Raw genomic sequence first — 16,457 nt, forward strand, 5'->3', positions numbered from 1 at the left:
CTTTATGGCATTTTTTTGTGCATATGTTTTTTGGGGTTTTTTTTTTTTTTTGTTTGGTTGATTGGTTAGGTTTGTGGTAGGAGATGTGGCATTTTTTCTTTCATCTGGGTTATTTTTTGGGGAGGGAGGAGGAAGGGTATAGCATTGCCACCCAGTCAAGGAGGGGACTGTCCTGCTCTGCTCTGTACTGGGGCAGTGTCACCTCAAGTCCTGGGGGCAGGCAGTTCTGGATGTTACAACATGACAAGGATATTAAACCATTAGACAGTGCTAAGGAGGGACACGAGGGTGGTAAAGGTCTGTGAAGGGAGGCCATGTGAGCAAGAGCTAAGGGTGCCGGGTCTGTCCAGCTGGAGCAGTCCAAGGCGGGGGCTTCAGTGCAGTCATAGCTTGTTGTGAGAGAAGGGGGGAGCAGGCACTGATCTCTGCTCTGTGGTGACAGAAGCAGGACCCCAAGGAACAGCCCGAAACTGCATCGGGGAAGGTTTAGGCTAGCTATCAGGAAGAAGTTCTTCATCAACTCAGCGGGCAAAGCGCGTGTGCCGCGAATCATGGCGCGTCTGTGCGGCTGCCGCGGCGGGACGAACCATTTCCTAACAGCGGCAGCAGGCCGCGCGTCCCCTCCGTCGGCGGGGTAAAGCGCTGCCGCGGCCGGGGGCGCAGACGCGGAGCAGCTGCAGCTCCCTGGGTCGGGGCCCCGCGGCTGCGGGCAGGACCGAGTGCAGGCGGCGGCGACGGGCTGGCGGCGACCGCAGGCTGGTGTGGGTGCGAGCGGGCTCGGCCGCGGGCAGGCTGGCGGCGGCGGGGCCCGGAAGCACGGCTGAGGCGGCTGGCTGCAGCGGCTGGCCGTGGCGGCAGGCTGGAGTGGCTGGCTACAGTGACTGGCTGCAGCGGCACCCGCTCTGTCGGGGACGCAGCGGAGCGATCGTCGCCATGTGGGATAGTTCACAGCAATGCTGAAGCAGGAACACAGCGAGGAAAAGGCCGGGGGGGGTAGCGAGGGCCTGAAAGAACTGCCGTGCAGACCCCGCAATGGCACTACCGCCGTTTGCGGAACACTCACGCGAAATGGCCCCGGGGCGTCGCCGTCAGCTGGTTTTATGTGGCGCTGAGGCTCCTCCTACAGCCCGCCTTCCTGGGCATTTTTGGCGGGCATCCGGGCACTTTGGTCCACCAGCAAATGGCGGGGTTCGCTGCCAGTCCCCTCAGGGAGGCTTTGTCTGCCCTGAGGGACTGTGAGGAGAAGTCTTCCCGGGGACAGGGCTGCAAGCACATGTGCAGCTCCTCTAAGAATATAACATATGCAGAGGCATAAATGAAAATGAGATTGGTCCCTTTCATGCTAGAACAGGCTCCCCAGGGAATGGTCACAGCACCAAGGCTGATGGAGTTAAGACAATGATCTGAGGCACATGGTGGAATCCTTGGGCTGCCCTGTGCAGGGCCAGGAGTTGGACTTGATGGTCCTTGGGGGTCTCTTCCAAATCAGGACATTGAGTGACTCTGTGATACCTAGTGTTTTAGATAAACTCCACCAGTTCAGCCAGGTGAAATTTGAACTGTCATTCCTGAGTGGCATAACACAGAGTACCAGGTAGGAGAGCAGAAACTCACTTCATGAGGTCAAAACACAAAAAAAAAAAAAAAAACCAAAAAAAAAAAAAAAAACCCAAAACAAAACAAAATTAGTCCCAAAGTTGGACTTTTTATGGACATACATGCCCACTGCTTTCAGACACATCTCACCTACTATGCATTCTCTGCTGCATTTCCTCAGTCATTGGATTCTCCCAGATGTGAATCCAGGCTGCCTGATACTGAGCGTCTCAAACTCATTTGGATGATGGGGCACAAAACTCTGAATTTGAAAGAGCTTGTGTTCAATCACCATTTCCTTCTCAGAAACAGGATTTAAACTTTTACAGTACTGTAACACAAATTCTAGGGCTTTAGCAACCTGGGATGTAGGATGACACTGCAGTCTGTCACTATTTGTATTGAGATGTATGTTTTCAAAGGCCAAAGAGCTTCTGAGAGATTAATACAGCTGCAACCAATTTCACATACAGAGGTCTGGGACTTTTCTTCACGTATTCAGTAAAACACAGAGCAAACCTAAAATACCTACCAGCAGAAATTCATAGATCTGGAAAGAGAATTGATCACAGTCCTCTGCAAGCATGACCTTCTGTTTAACACAGGCCATGGGATTTCACCTGCTGTGGCAGAGGGAATTATTCTTTCTTTCTCTCTAACTGAACACTATCAAGCCCAATAACTTGCTGGTGGCTGAACTGTAGCTTATCATTAAGTAAGACATCCAGACTTGGTGTAAATGTTCCATAGTGAATTTACCACCTTCTTTGCCAAGTTTACATAGTGCTTAAGCACCTTTACTGAATTAATTATTTTCCATTTGAATTTATTTGACCTAACCTTCCTGCTATCCAGTTTTATTATGTTTGAGTGCACTGGACTGAATAGTCCTTAATATAATTTCCCCAGTTAAAACTGATAAACAAACTATCACACTCCAGACACCAGGGACCAAAGTGGGCACTTTCAGTGTAAAAATCTGCTGTATCAACAGTCTGAGGTAGTTCAAAGGTTCTGCTCCATGGCAGGATAAATTGAACTGGGACTGCCACAGAGAGATGCCCTGTCCCACTTGCACCACCTCTGGTGTTCCTGAGCTCGCTGAGTAAATCAGTTCAGTGAGTTCAGCCATAAGAAATCCAATGTTATAAAAGTGATGGATTGTGATTTTGTTGGCTTGGTGCCTGAACTCTGTAGGCACAGGCCTTACCCAGTGCTGGGACAGGGAAAGGCAGCTCTGACAGACTGAATTAGGCTGTGAGGAATTTGCAGTTTTGGGGAACCACGGTAGATTTGCACCATCTGTGCAGAATGGTCTCAAAGCACACAGTAGCCAGTAAGTTAAAGCTGATCTCGGGATCTGAAAATGCAATCCTGAACTTTAACATACACCTTCCAAAAAAGCAAATCAAACTAAACCAACCCAATCCAAACCTCCTTGCTTCCACAAGTGATTCCTGAATTAATCTTCAGTGTTGGTCAGGGCATTCAGCACCATGGGTGGACTTCTGGTAACAAAAGAACATGGGAGGAGTGACAATTTATAAATAGAGTTTGAAAACCAAGATGGATGATCAATCCCAGAATGCATCTCTCAGACACTATATCCTGAATAAACACCAAAAAGAGCTGCTGTGTCTGAAGTGAACAAATGCAAGACAGATTAATGAACTGACCTGAACAAAGGCAATCCATTTTTCATATTCTTTTAAAATATTATCTTTCTCCCCTTTCTAAATAAGCGACTGGAATGTTAAATCAGTTAAGTGCATCAATTTGATAAAAACTATGCAAATCTTTAAATATATAAAGGCACCATCTATAACATTGACAGTTCAGATAAAGAGTTTAGTTTTAGTGGAAAATAAAAGTTCCCAGTATGAAATGTAAATGCAAATATTTGTTTTATTTATTTTCTAAAGTACTTTGTATTTTGTACTCTGACAGTTACAAATTGCGTGGGTAATTTATTGAAGTTTTCTCTCGCCACAAACACAGTCCTCCCTTCATGAAAAGGCTGGTTAATACTGTAGGAGGCTGGATAGAAATGCAGAACTTGAGGGACAGTGGGGAGGAAGATAATAAACACAGAGAAATGACACAGATTAAAATAAAACAAATAGCAGGCAGCAGTTCAAATTACAAAATGCTGGGAGTATTAAAAAGAAATTTATCATATGTGCCAGGAAAATGATGCACTACACAGCATCCTTCTGCTTCCTTCCTAACTTGGGGGTCACTATGCACCTTTTTTTCACTTTGAAAGGGAGATGGCTATTTCTGATGTGCCGAGCTCAAACCTTTGCCTATCAAGAAAGAAAAGATTACAGCAAAAAAGGAGGGAGGTAAAGACACTCCTTCAGTTTCCTTCTCTGAAGAAAACTTCACCTTCCTTTCCTTTTCCCTCCTTCCCCTTTACTTTGCTCTCCCATCTGCTGTACCAGCACAACAGTGATGTTGAACAAGGCAAAAACATAAAAATGCTGCACTGAATAAGGTTTTGCTGTTTATTTTAACCCAAATAATTTCACAGATCTGGTTTAAACTGAAGCAGTATCAACAGGGCTGAAGGGATGGCAGGGAACTTTGTGTGCTGAAGAAAAAAAAAAAAAAAGTAGGATATAAGTACTCCCAGGGGAACCATTCAGACAAAATGGTTTGCTATGCCCATTCTGCCTGGGGAGAAGAAATTTTAGGACAGATTCAGCTCAATGAGATTGCATGGCAGTTAGGACCTTGCTTAGTGCCAAAGTGTTGTGTGGTGGAGTTTTATTTCCCTGAGTTAATGTACATAAATGGTCTTTTAAAACTAAAGTGTCTAATCTAATTTTGACTTTGCAGGATCTGAATGAGGATAAGAAGAAATTATACAGGCAAGGCGGAAATCTGAAGAGTCACCTAAAGACCCAAGACAAGGTGCTATGAAAATTACTGTGAATTAGATAAATGCTCAGTTTATTACTGGAAGCACTTTTGTGTCTCCCCAAACAACAACGTAAAGGCAGGCTAGAAATTCTACCCTCTGAAGTCCACTCCTGTATAAAACAGCACAAACCTCACCTTTACAGGGTCTTCTGTAAACTAAAAATATGGAGCCCAGAGCACTTCACATGTCTGCAATCAAGCCAGTGCCACAGGTGCCTATGATAGATGAGAAGCTGAATGTATTTCTTGATATTTAGGTGTTAGAAATCATGTAAAAGGTCCAATTTAAAAAGTGTCATCATGTTCTCTACAGAACATTTTTTTTTCTTTTTTTCAGGAAACCACTGTTTTTTGAAAACTCCTCTCCCTGCATTTTGGGTATATTTTGTTTTGAGCTTTCTTCTTTAAAGAACATAAAGAGCCATACAAAACCCAGTGCACTGAGGTCTAAACCACTTCATTAGCTTTTTCTAGGGCATTACAGAATAGTTATTACCAAGAAACACAGAATCATTAAGGCTGTAAAGACCTCTAAGACCATCAGATACAACCATTAACCCACCACTGGCAGGTTCACCATGAAAACACCTCCCCAGGTGCCACATCTAAAAATTCTTGAGCATTTCCTAAGACAGTGATTCTATCACTGCCCCAGGACAGCCTGTTCCAGTGCCTGACCACCTTTTTGGAGAAGATTTTTTTCCCTAATATGCAACTTGAACCTTCCCTGTCTCAGCTTCATTTCTTTGGGGCTGATTTTCTGCTTCTGAGACAAGACTAGGATTCAACACACGTTTTCATCAGTCTGCTAGAAAGCTAAACATCAGAAAGGTGGCTTGATATCAGTCTTTATCTCCTTCAGTTTTGAAAGTCAGTAATGCAGACAGATGGTGGCAAAACAATCCAAATTCCATGGGAAACTCAGAACTGACACTGTTTTCGCATCATTGTTAAGTTACATCAGAGAACAGAAGCAGTAAAACAGCTTAATATGCACAAAGCATTTGCTCAGTCTAAAAACAGCTCAAAGATTATAGCTGGTAACTCCATGGACCAAAAAAAGTCTCCAGGCAGATGTTGCAACATTCTATAGCAACAGGAGCCTGATCCAGCAAAGCTTTCGGGTGGCTAAATTTATTTGATTAGAAAACCTGGGTGGGTTATAGCTCATTTTAATCTGGCATGGGAGGTGTGTGAAGAGCCCAGCCGTTGTTTTGCCCAGCTCTCCACATCCTCCTGGATGGAGGACAGGTCTGTTCTCCAGCAGCATCTCACAGTAGCCTTTAGACTGCCTCTAAAATGGATGAAATGTTAAAATGCCTCAAAATTGGCATGAAAAGAAGCTGCCTGTGTCGGAAAGGCAGGATCCATATCCTTGTGCTTAAGGAAGGTTTCAGCTCAGTGCTGGGTCAGTGGTTGGACTCAATTATTTTAGAGGTCTTTTCTAACTTCATTGACACAGCAGTGGGGATTGTGGAGCACACACATCCCTGGAGCTCCCCAGTCTCTTCCTCCCCTCCCAGACTGCACACTGGGAAGGAAGCAAATGCTGCAGCTGAGCACCTGCTGAAGCAGCACCATCAGCAGCAGCAGCAGGAGCACCAGGGAGCCTGAGCAAGGATCAGTTGTCCCTATCAGGGACATCACATCATCAGGGGGTTTCCAGCAAATGCTACGGAGTGCCCCCAAAGCCCTGCACTGAGCCACACGCTGTGCATTTAATTTCAGCACTACCCCCACTCCTTGCTGCATCAAACTCCTTGATTTAAGTGTTCTTTTTTCTTTTGTCTTTCCTCTCTCCCAGCCCTGCTGCCTCCCCTGTCAAAGCCTCGTCTTTCCTTCGGTCCCTGATCCAATTTGCTCCCGAAGCACAGCTGGGTCCCGCATGCCAGGCTGGTGATTCCTGTGACGCGCCTGATATCCCGCTCAATTGCCTCTATTAGCTCCCACTGTACACCTGGGTGTAGCACTAATGTGGCATCTGTGCAGCTCAGGGAATGTCTGCTCCATTATGGAGCTTTTCCATCACTTCCAGGAGGGAAAGATTGCTGTGCCCTTAACTGTATCACTGCCTTAGCTGGAGGGATCGTCCTCTGCCTCCTTCCTCCTTGCCTTTCCTACAGCCACTCAAGCTTCTCTGCAGATGTTGAAACATGGGAAAAATGGTTTCTCTGTGATGGAGGTGAAATTGCTGACCATCAAGGCTGTAGAAAGAGTAATTTTTTTGAAAGCTTGAAGCCCAAATCACAAAGCTGCACAAGGCTGTTATAACTGCTGTGCCTTGATTGAACTTTGTGTAATCCCAGCCAAGTGCAGCTCTTTGCCCTGTTTGAGCTGTCTGTAAAGCTGAGGAGCTCTTCAGACTGCAGAGCTGGACTGTAAAACCTTCATTAGGCTCAGACTGCTCAAGTTGTTTACAATAAAATGTACACAAGGGTTATCTTGCAGGGGATAGGTTCAGACTTTATCATGGATATTTTCCATTTGGACACATGAAAGTGCTGCCCAAATTCTCCCCATGGTCTTCAATGGGTGACTGAAGGACAATGGGCAGGGCATACCCAGAAGACAGAAGTACAGACAATATGTATTGTTTTAAATATAATAGTAGCAATAAAGTGTTTAAAAAAGTAAATTATTCTGTAGAGGTGATGAGAAGTGAGGGCTACTGCTTTCTATCAAAGGTGATGGTCTTGCCCCTGGATATAAGCTGATAAAACTGCATTTTTCAGTAACACACCAAGCTGGGTTCAGATTTTTTTTTCTTATAAAATTCAAGCTCCTAATATCCTGTATTCTGGGGATTGGTAGAGAAGAAATTGGCTAGTATAATTTTATTTGACAGACATCAAAGCTAAGGAGAACATTTTCAGTGCTGGCAGGTACATGTTACCACTTTTCATCCATTTGAGCTTCCTCACAGTATGACTGCTGAAGCTGCTGGCTGGTTTCAGCTATATCTGATGGACTGGGGAGGTCACAAAGAGATTTTATGAATGTATGTTTCATGGAAATGTATCTTTAATCAAGAAAGGAGACCATATTAATTTCTTTGCTGATTATAATAGCTACAGTGTGAGAGCAAAAATCATTAAAAAGAGAAGGCGTACCAGAAATTTTTATAATCATCCTAGCTTCAGGAGACAAAAACGCAAAACAAAAACAAGAAATTCTGTCACCATTTGAAAATTCAGCTGAGTGACCACCCTATAGCAGTCTCTTCCATTCTTCAGACTTCCAATGTTCAAAAAAACAGTTATTCCAGTGCAGTATTTTTGCTGTCCAAGAGATGCCCCCTTGGATTTGATCTGTACCTAAAAGGAAGCAAAGCCAACACCGTCTTTTTTTCTTCTTTTGTAACTGATTCTGATTTTGCTTACTTCTTTTCACATGTGCATGTCTCTTACAAGACAGCTTCAGTTCACCTAAGTCAAACTCCACTGCAGTCTCCAATAACTTTGTTGGTCTGCCTGAGGCAAAAAAAAAAAAAAACAAAACCAAAAAAGTTTGATGACTTCTAATGGCTATTAAACCCCTTGTTTCCAAGAATTTTAATCCATCTCATTAAATGTTTCTCTGCCATTGATTTATCCCACTAGATTATTTGGCTGTTAAAAGTCTAGACATCAAAATGAATGGGCACCAAACTTCTAAACCACCCTCAGCCCACAATGAAATTTCTCCAAAGCAATTTAACCCTTCACAGGAAGCCCTTAGAAGACAGTGAGATCATGGACACAAAACTGGACTTATTCTGGAAGCTCAGCTGTCTTTCCAAAATACAGAGATATTCCCCAGAGGCTGTGAAAGATGGAGCTCTGTGGTCTGTTTCCTTCCATAGTACTGCCCAGCAGGTATGTGATTCCTCAACATGTAGGGAACTTTTTCCACTCACAGCACAGTTTTTAGGGGCTCTAAGCAGTGCACAGGAATTGATGTATCTTCATTTAAGTGTTACCAAGGCGTATCTTCCTTTAAACTGAAAGCACTTTAACTACATTCATCACTTCTCTCAATTAAACTTTTTTCACCCAATTTCTTCATTCAGGAGAATTCATTCTGTATTTTTCACTGTGTTTCATGTTAATTTGTGTGATTTCATTGCACACAGTCTCCCAGAGTTACACAGAGGCAAGAGTGAGGAGTGGGGCAATAGAAAGAAAAGGATGTCCTAAAGTGGGTCTGATACTAGAGACAATCTCCCATGGAAACTCACTGTGAGAAAGATCTGAAATAGGTATTCTGAGCCACAGCACAGCTGTCCTCTCCTCATCCTTTAGGAAGAAACAAAATTATAGAAGCCCTTTTTCTAAGGGACCTGTGCTGAGCCAGTAAATCATTCCCCACGGAAGCAGCACATCGTTTTTCATGTCTCTCAGACCGTGTGATCTGCAGGCAGTAATTCCCTTTTGATTGGGGTCTTTTTTTACATACTGAGAGACCACAGCAGATGATTAAAGTGGAATCCCAAAATGAGCTCTACTGTCTTCAGGGTAAAGCTATTTCTTCCCGAGCAGCCTCTCATGTCCTGCTGTGTCACTCTGGGTCTTTTCCTGTGACACATATAATTTCCATATACTATAGTTAGTTTCAGCTAATCAAACAGCTCCACCAGTTGCAAACATTGTGCTGAAAACAAACCTTAACAAAATATACACGTAAAATATGCATCTGTAGTTTTGACTTCTTTTGGGAAAGGGAGAAAATCTCAATACCCTTGGTTCTGTTTGTCAGCATTGCTAGCATTTTCATTCATAGTGGGTCCCTCTGTGGAAAATTGATTAAAGAGAACAAAATCATTGTATGCTGAGTTTACAAAAGTCTGTCCAAATCATCCGAGAGGCAGTTGACTCGCTGGATTGTAGGCTTGTCTTGACTACTGTGGACTAAAAGTGGTTTTACAAAGCTCTTTGTGTTCATAAATGCTATCTATAACATCTTTCATGGTGCCTTTTCTGCAAGGTACAATGTGAGCTCACACACAGTGAATAATTTAGAGCCAATGGGTTAAGAATAGTGGATATGGAAGCAGTTTCCAAAAGGGATTTTTTCCTCTTTTTCTCACTTGACTTTTCAGAAGTGTATTTAAATAGTCAGAGGCAGGAGGGATTATATCCTAGAGATAATGAATATCAGTCAGTCATCAAAACTAGCTGCTTTTTTGAGCTCTAATGAATGAGGAGTCCAACAGCCTGGGGGATTGTGCTACACAGAGGAGTTCTGGCCATGCCCTTGCTCTAGTCCCTGGAGTAGGGTGGAACTTTCACTCAGTACAGAAATTTCTGAGGTAAATCACAGCCCATAGGAAGAAGCAGTACTCAAGGAAATTATGTCAGCCTGGAGCCCAGGAAGGACACAGGCTTTGGCTCTCCTTCTGGAAAACTGTCATCAGTAGCTGACAACTGTTGTAATGTGGCTAGTGAAAGTCTGCATGATGTTTTATTCTTGACTTTGTTTCATATTTCTTCAGATCAAACCCATCAGATTGAGGCTGCCACAAACTGAGAGGCTCACCTGCTCTCAGAGCCCTGATTTAAGTGCTGGTGGTGTTTAAGCCCAGCAAAACAGGCATAATATCATGTTCAACCTGAGGCAGAAACTTGAAGGTCAAAGAAAGTGACTGAAAGATTTATCAAAGTGGTCAGGTCTGGCTCAGTGGGTGGAGTCAGCACCACAGACATTCAAATTCTGCTTAAAATCTGTTTTAAGCACTTGGGTACTTCCTTTTTCTTTCCCTACGATCTCAGCATTTAAATAAAGTAAATTTTTATCCCACTTCTAGCACAGTTACATGTTTCTTTTGTGCACAATGCTTTAAATGTTCTTTAATTATCATCACACATAATTGAAGAATATTACCAAAGCAATCAAAGTACAGACAGAGAGACTTGGAACAGATACAGCTGTGTTCAGCTCTTCAGATGAAGCTCACAACAGCTTCAGGACACAGCATGTATCAGGCTCAGGTTCTGGCCACAGAAGTCAGTACTCACACAAGGCAGATATTGGGGGTGGGGGGAAGTAAAGAAAGAAAACAAAACCAAAACACCAAACCTAAAGCTGGAATATTCGTAACAAATTTAGAGGAAGGAAGAGACAGGGTATCCAATGGGATTCTTCCTACCCAAACAAAACTGTCAGCCTTCCCGAGTTAGTAACCTGAAGTTTCTCCTTTTCTATCACCTCATTCCAAAAACTTGGGAGTGAAGGCAACAGCAGGAAAAAAATGCAGCCTTAATGAATACCAAAGTATAATTGATCTGGTTCATAATCACTGCTCCACAGGGACTGGCAGTGCTTTAAAAACAAGATGTATTTAATCACAGTGTCCCACTGACATCAGTTCAAAGGCGGCTTCAGCTTCTCTCATCTTCAAGAGAAAACTTGCTTGCCCAGACTTCAATTAATCCCCACACTGTCCAATTTCTCAACATTTTCAACCTTGTTCAGAATCTTTGCACAAAGTCCTGTCACATCCACTTATTCCTCTCTGTTTGAGCACACAGGTCTTCAGCCAGAAAGGAAATATGAAAACTCTTTCCCAAACTTTTTCTTCCCTTCACTGCAAGCCAGTGGTGTAGCTGCTCATTAACTTGTTTTTTTGACAAAATTAAAGCTAAGGGTAAACCCTAGGGGGGTTCAGTCTCCTCAACTCTAGTCTATTACAGAGATAGCCAGTCTTTTGGCTTATGCAAATCAAATTCATCCCTATTTTGCCTAAAAATTAATTACGATAAAACATTTCTTCAGCATGTGCTTCAGATTTTCTTAAAACTGTAAGATTTGCTTTTTTTTTTTTTTAATAGGAAAATCTTCAGTGTCCTAATATACTCTTATGTTTTGCAAAAATTACAGACTTCCTAATTCCCATCTGACTTGAAGTCATTTAAGTAAGTTTATTTAAACTTCTATACTTTAGAAGTAGACCAAGCCTCTGAAAAGCATATTAAGTATTCACTTATGCTTGAGTAGTTTTCAGTATGGAGTTTCCTGTATTATAAATGAAATATCAAATTTTTAAATAGCCTTGGCAATCATCAAAACAGATATGAGAACGGAGCTGTCTTGCTGAACAAACCTGATCTCTATGCAAATAATTTCTTTCTCTTCTTAAGGCACTTTTTCTTCTTCTAAGGCAAACTCTGGTTTATTATTATTTTTTTGTTTTTATTTTTTTCCCCAGAGCATTTGCAGTGAAATGGATTACAAAATGCACATGCATTGTACTTCTAAACATAGGACCAGCTATGCAAGGTCAGCTGTATCATGTCATGCCCTCAACTGTGACAAGTAACAAAAGTCAAAAGAAGAGTGAGACCACATTGGCAAGAATAGATTATTATTTTTCTGTTTAGTCTCTCAGTTTCCAAAGACTTGTAGATTCAGGAAATCCATGAATTGTGGGTAAAACTGTATTTAACTAACCTTGATGAATGTTTCTTCCATGCATTTATCTAATTGCTATTTAGCATCCACAAACACTATGATAAAGAGCTCCACAGTTCAATTATGCACTGTGTAAAAAGCTCTTTTTTTTCCAACCTTTGTCTTGTTAGTTTCCTTTTGATACCATCTGTTCACTAAGAAAAGTACAGTAATTTCTTTTTTACTGCTTTTTTCCCCTTAAAACTCAGAATTTTCAGAATAGCTTATGATAGAGGGACCCTGCCGTGACCACCTGGTCTAACTCTTTTTGCTCAAACAGAGCCACTTGGAGTAGATGTCCAGCTGGGTTGTGTGCAAATCCACTGATGGAGATTTCAGCACTTCTCTGGGCAGCCTGACCCCAGATTTGACCACCTCCACACCTCTTGTCGTGCTGCTGGTCACTACGGAGGACAGCCTGAGCCTCCTCTTCATGCCTTCCCACTGGCTGATTATGCACATGGATAAGATACCCCTGTGCCTTCTCTTCTCTGGGCTGAGCAGCCCCAGGTCTCTCAGCCTCTTCTTACAATAAAGTAAGTAAAAAAAGTTTTTATCTTCCTTCCTCAGCAAGTTTTTATCTTTCTTGTACTGGGTAGCACAGAACTGGACACGGCACTGCAGATTCTAAAGAATTCTTTTACATCCTTCTTCATTCATCTCCTTACTAGACTGAAGCTTCCTGTCCAGCTGTTGGTCCTGTGTTAGTTAGGAGGCATTTTCTCTTGCTTATGATTTTTATTCATCTTCCTATTCTCTAGGTCCAATCAATTTTGGAATGGGATGCCCTTTTTTCTTTCCTTGCTTTCAGCGTGTGGATGCACATGCACATGTGAGCAGCATGAAGATGTTGTCTGTACATTCTCTAATTCTGACAAATCCTAATGTTCAACTGCCCTGTGACTGCTACTGAGCATGAGAATATTTTTCTTTAAAATATTCTGGGTCTTAGAACTCTGAAATCTCTTACCTGAATAAGCATTTCAACAGTTGGACCTGGATAAAGCCAGCTTTTCGTTATGGTGATGGTGGTGCTCCACTGAGCAGACTTTCAGAACTTACAGAGTGCTTATAAGAAAGATGGGGACAAACTTTTTATTACACCTCTACCAATAGGAAAAGGGTAGTGCTTTTAAGCTAAAAGAGGATAAATTTAGACTAGATATTAGGAAGCAATTTTTTACAATGAGAGTTGGGAGGTCCTGGCACAGGTCAACCAGAGCAGCTGTGGCTGCTCCATCCCTGGAAGTGTCCCAGGCCAGGCTGGATGGGGCTCTGAGAAACCTGATGTGGTGGAAGGTGTCCCTGCCCATGGCAGGGGCTGTGGAACTGGATAGTCTGTAAACATCCATTTAAACCCAAATTATTCTATCATTCCATCATTTTATTACAAATAAACCTTGGACAACTGTTTTTGCAATCCAGCATTTACCTTCATGGTGAGGGGTCAGTCCCAGGAAGGTATTACTGCCCCCTTTACCATAACATTTTTCAGTCTTAACTTTTGGATGTCTCTTTCCAGTTCTATATTGTGTAACACTAAGGTATCTGAATACTCTGAATATATTACTTGTTTTGTTCTCCACCAGAAGTCATTTGGCACAGTGTAGAAATATAGCTAAAAAGATTTTACTGTGTGCTTACACAGTTTGGTCTAAAACCAATAGTTGACAACTCTTCTCACTATGAATTAGGAAACAAAACCTTGATTTCTGTTTTCTGGTATTTTCAGGGTGATCAAAATGAAAATGTGCAAGTACACATTTTCTTCATTGGCTTTTGTGCACCTGTCCAGTGTTCCTTCTCATTTTACAGGTAATTTAACTATCAAGATCTAGCTGTGTTATTTACAAAGGCCTTGTCATTTGGGCTTGGATTGCTAGTTTCTTCCATAACTGTTTATATTATAGGAACACTCATTGATTCCAGACCTTTGGCAATAATCATTATGCAAATGTAATGATATGATCCTTGCTCAGAAGAGCTTGCAGATTTAAAAGGTCAAGAGAAGACAACACAGATGTCTGCAACAGATGAAATAAGAACCACTTGTATACTTGATACCTGATGCCAGATAATAGGATTTAAAGGAGACTGGCAAAACTCTTCATATATGTGAAATGGAAAACAGCTGGCGTGATAGCCATGGAGCACTGGGATGAAGTCTGTCCTTTCTTGTGCCAACAGGAATTCACCGTAATTATTTCAAATATAAGTAAACCTAATTTCTTCAATTATTCAAATAAATATTAATACGAAAAAAATCCTACTTCTCATCTTCAGTCATGCTGGGTTTTATAGAATTAAAGAAAATGTTACGGGAATAACCAATAAAATTCTCCAGAGACATTTGAAAACTGCAGTGTATGTAGAAATTAATGTTTAATTTGACATAATTCATGCAAATCTGTACCTTAGAAAAGTTAATAATTTATGCCTTGTATGGCATCTTTCCACTACCAAGAACTGAACACATTTGCTATTTTAAGCTTCACAAAACACCTGAAAACAGGTAAATAAGAGAGATCAGAGAAAGCACATCTGAAGCCTTGCTATCATGGCAGCTGGATGCTATGGGAAGATCCAGAGCCCAAGGTGGGAGTAAGAAAACAGCTACTTGATTTTCTGGGGCCATGTAATTGTGATTTAAGCTTGGTTGATGTGCCCAGTTGTGTGAAGCACTCTTGACTCTGCTCCAGCTTCTGAGAAGCTGGCATTCCTAGAACATGGTGCTCTGTGCTGCAACATCATCCAATAATAAATTCAGGGAAAAGCAGTCTGTCTTCTTGGGACACCACCACGTCCTATGGTTCTGGGGGGAGACTGCTCATGATAGCTCTCACAGAATCACAGTAGGACAGTGGAAATGATCCTTTTTAAAATACCAAAAGATAAAGAAACTAAAAATACAACAACAATGAAATAACCTATGTTTTTGATCAAGGAAAGCATCCACCCTGACAGGCCCCACTTTTTGAACATGTCTTTGAACCAGTCCTTGTTCTCCTGCTTGACCGTGCCAATCAGTTCTCTCATCTCTCGGAGGGATGTGTGGAACTCTGGCTCTTGGATGACAAATTGAAACAACACAGCCTTTCGAATTCTTGGCAACCATGCCCATGTACCAGCAGCAGAAAATCTATCGCAGTGCGATTCTGCGATGTCACCTTCCTGGTAATTTCATCATCCTCTAGGAGGTTACTCAAGATCCCCCCTTGAGCTTCTTTGAATCCCAGCTACCAGCTGTCGCCACAGCATTAAACACAGAGCAGCACACGGGTCCCAGGGTAACTTTATTTGATGGTAAAACTTCCCCTCCTCTGCGTCCTGGGACCCCAAACAGGGGGCAGACAGGAGCCTATATGTGGGGGCAGGTCTCAGGGGAGGTACAATCTTTAACAAATTAGGTGAAATGGGAGTAAAAAACCAGGCTGGGAATACAATGTATAAACCAATACAAATTTTCAAGGGAGGACAACATTTTCAGTAAACTAATGGAGTGTGGAGAAATAGAAACTAGCATCTATTAACAGAAAAAGTGATGAAAGTTCTAGGAAAAGGCAGGAACAAAAAGGAAAACAGCATAAGGAAACTACCAAATTACAAATCAAACAATAAACCAAAAAATAACACAAAAAAACCACACTACTACAGGCATGAATTCCTTTAAGGACTCTGGGCTGACTCCGATGGGAGTGAAGAGAGCGGACTCTGACTTCTGGTGAAACAGGGTTTATTGGGAATGGCAGGGAGCAGGAAGGTCCAGGGGCTCTAGAAGCCGAAGGTGCTGGAAAAGAGCTTACAGCAACTTATAAAGGGGGGGTGGCAACAGGGGCAAGCCTGCCCTCCAAACAACGGAGGAGCAGAGGGGAGTGGAAAAAGAAAGAATGACACTGCTGTGGGACCAATAGGGAGGAACTAGGGAAGAGCCTCAGCCCCTGAACTAATCACTCAATGCCCAGAAGAGAAGCTTCCAGATGGAAAGGATGGGTCATTGAGTGACAGACAGGGCACCAGGGTGGGACAAAACAAAGGATACAATCATAACTGTGGAAATAGGATTGCAGGAGAGGAGACAAGGATTGCAGGAGAGGAGACAACCTAGGCGGAACCACTACATAACCAAGGAGGTGAATGGAACAAACCAACTTACAATATACAACTTAGCATAACTAAAAACCTGAAAAACGCAACACAACAAGCAACAAAACCAACAACCTTTGTGAGCAGAAGGCTCAACACTAAAACTGTTGAGGAACATTAGTAGGTACACGACTGGGGACATAAACATGGACAATGAATAATGAAATAGTGGAAAAGTATATGCTAAGCAAGCCTTTTGTATACACGCATAATAGAGATGTAAAACTGAGCTGTAGGCATCCTGATTTATGCTGATTTTGAAGTTTTAAATGAGTTGTTCTTGCTCATTTATATGTCTGAAACTGTAAACAAGAAAATAATCCTTGGGACTCCTAATTCTCAAGTTGTTCTTGTACAGCCCCCTTTGC

The 16,457-nt window shown here is 42.3% G+C and overlaps 1 long non-coding RNA gene across 1 annotated transcript; it reads left to right on the plus strand.

Moving 5' to 3' along the window:
- Nucleotides 1–1,695: 1,695 nt before the first annotated feature.
- Nucleotides 1,696–14,263, plus strand: LOC135290910 (uncharacterized). Its single transcript, XR_010353740.1, has 3 exons — nt 1,696–4,512; nt 13,679–13,761; nt 13,857–14,263. It is a non-coding gene; the product is annotated as an uncharacterized LOC135290910 (long non-coding RNA).
- Nucleotides 14,264–16,457: the final 2,194 nt, after the last annotated feature.

Source organism: Passer domesticus, chromosome Z (assembly GCF_036417665.1).
Source record: "Passer domesticus isolate bPasDom1 chromosome Z, bPasDom1.hap1, whole genome shotgun sequence".
Classification (NCBI taxonomy): Eukaryota; Metazoa; Chordata; class Aves; order Passeriformes; family Passeridae; genus Passer; species Passer domesticus.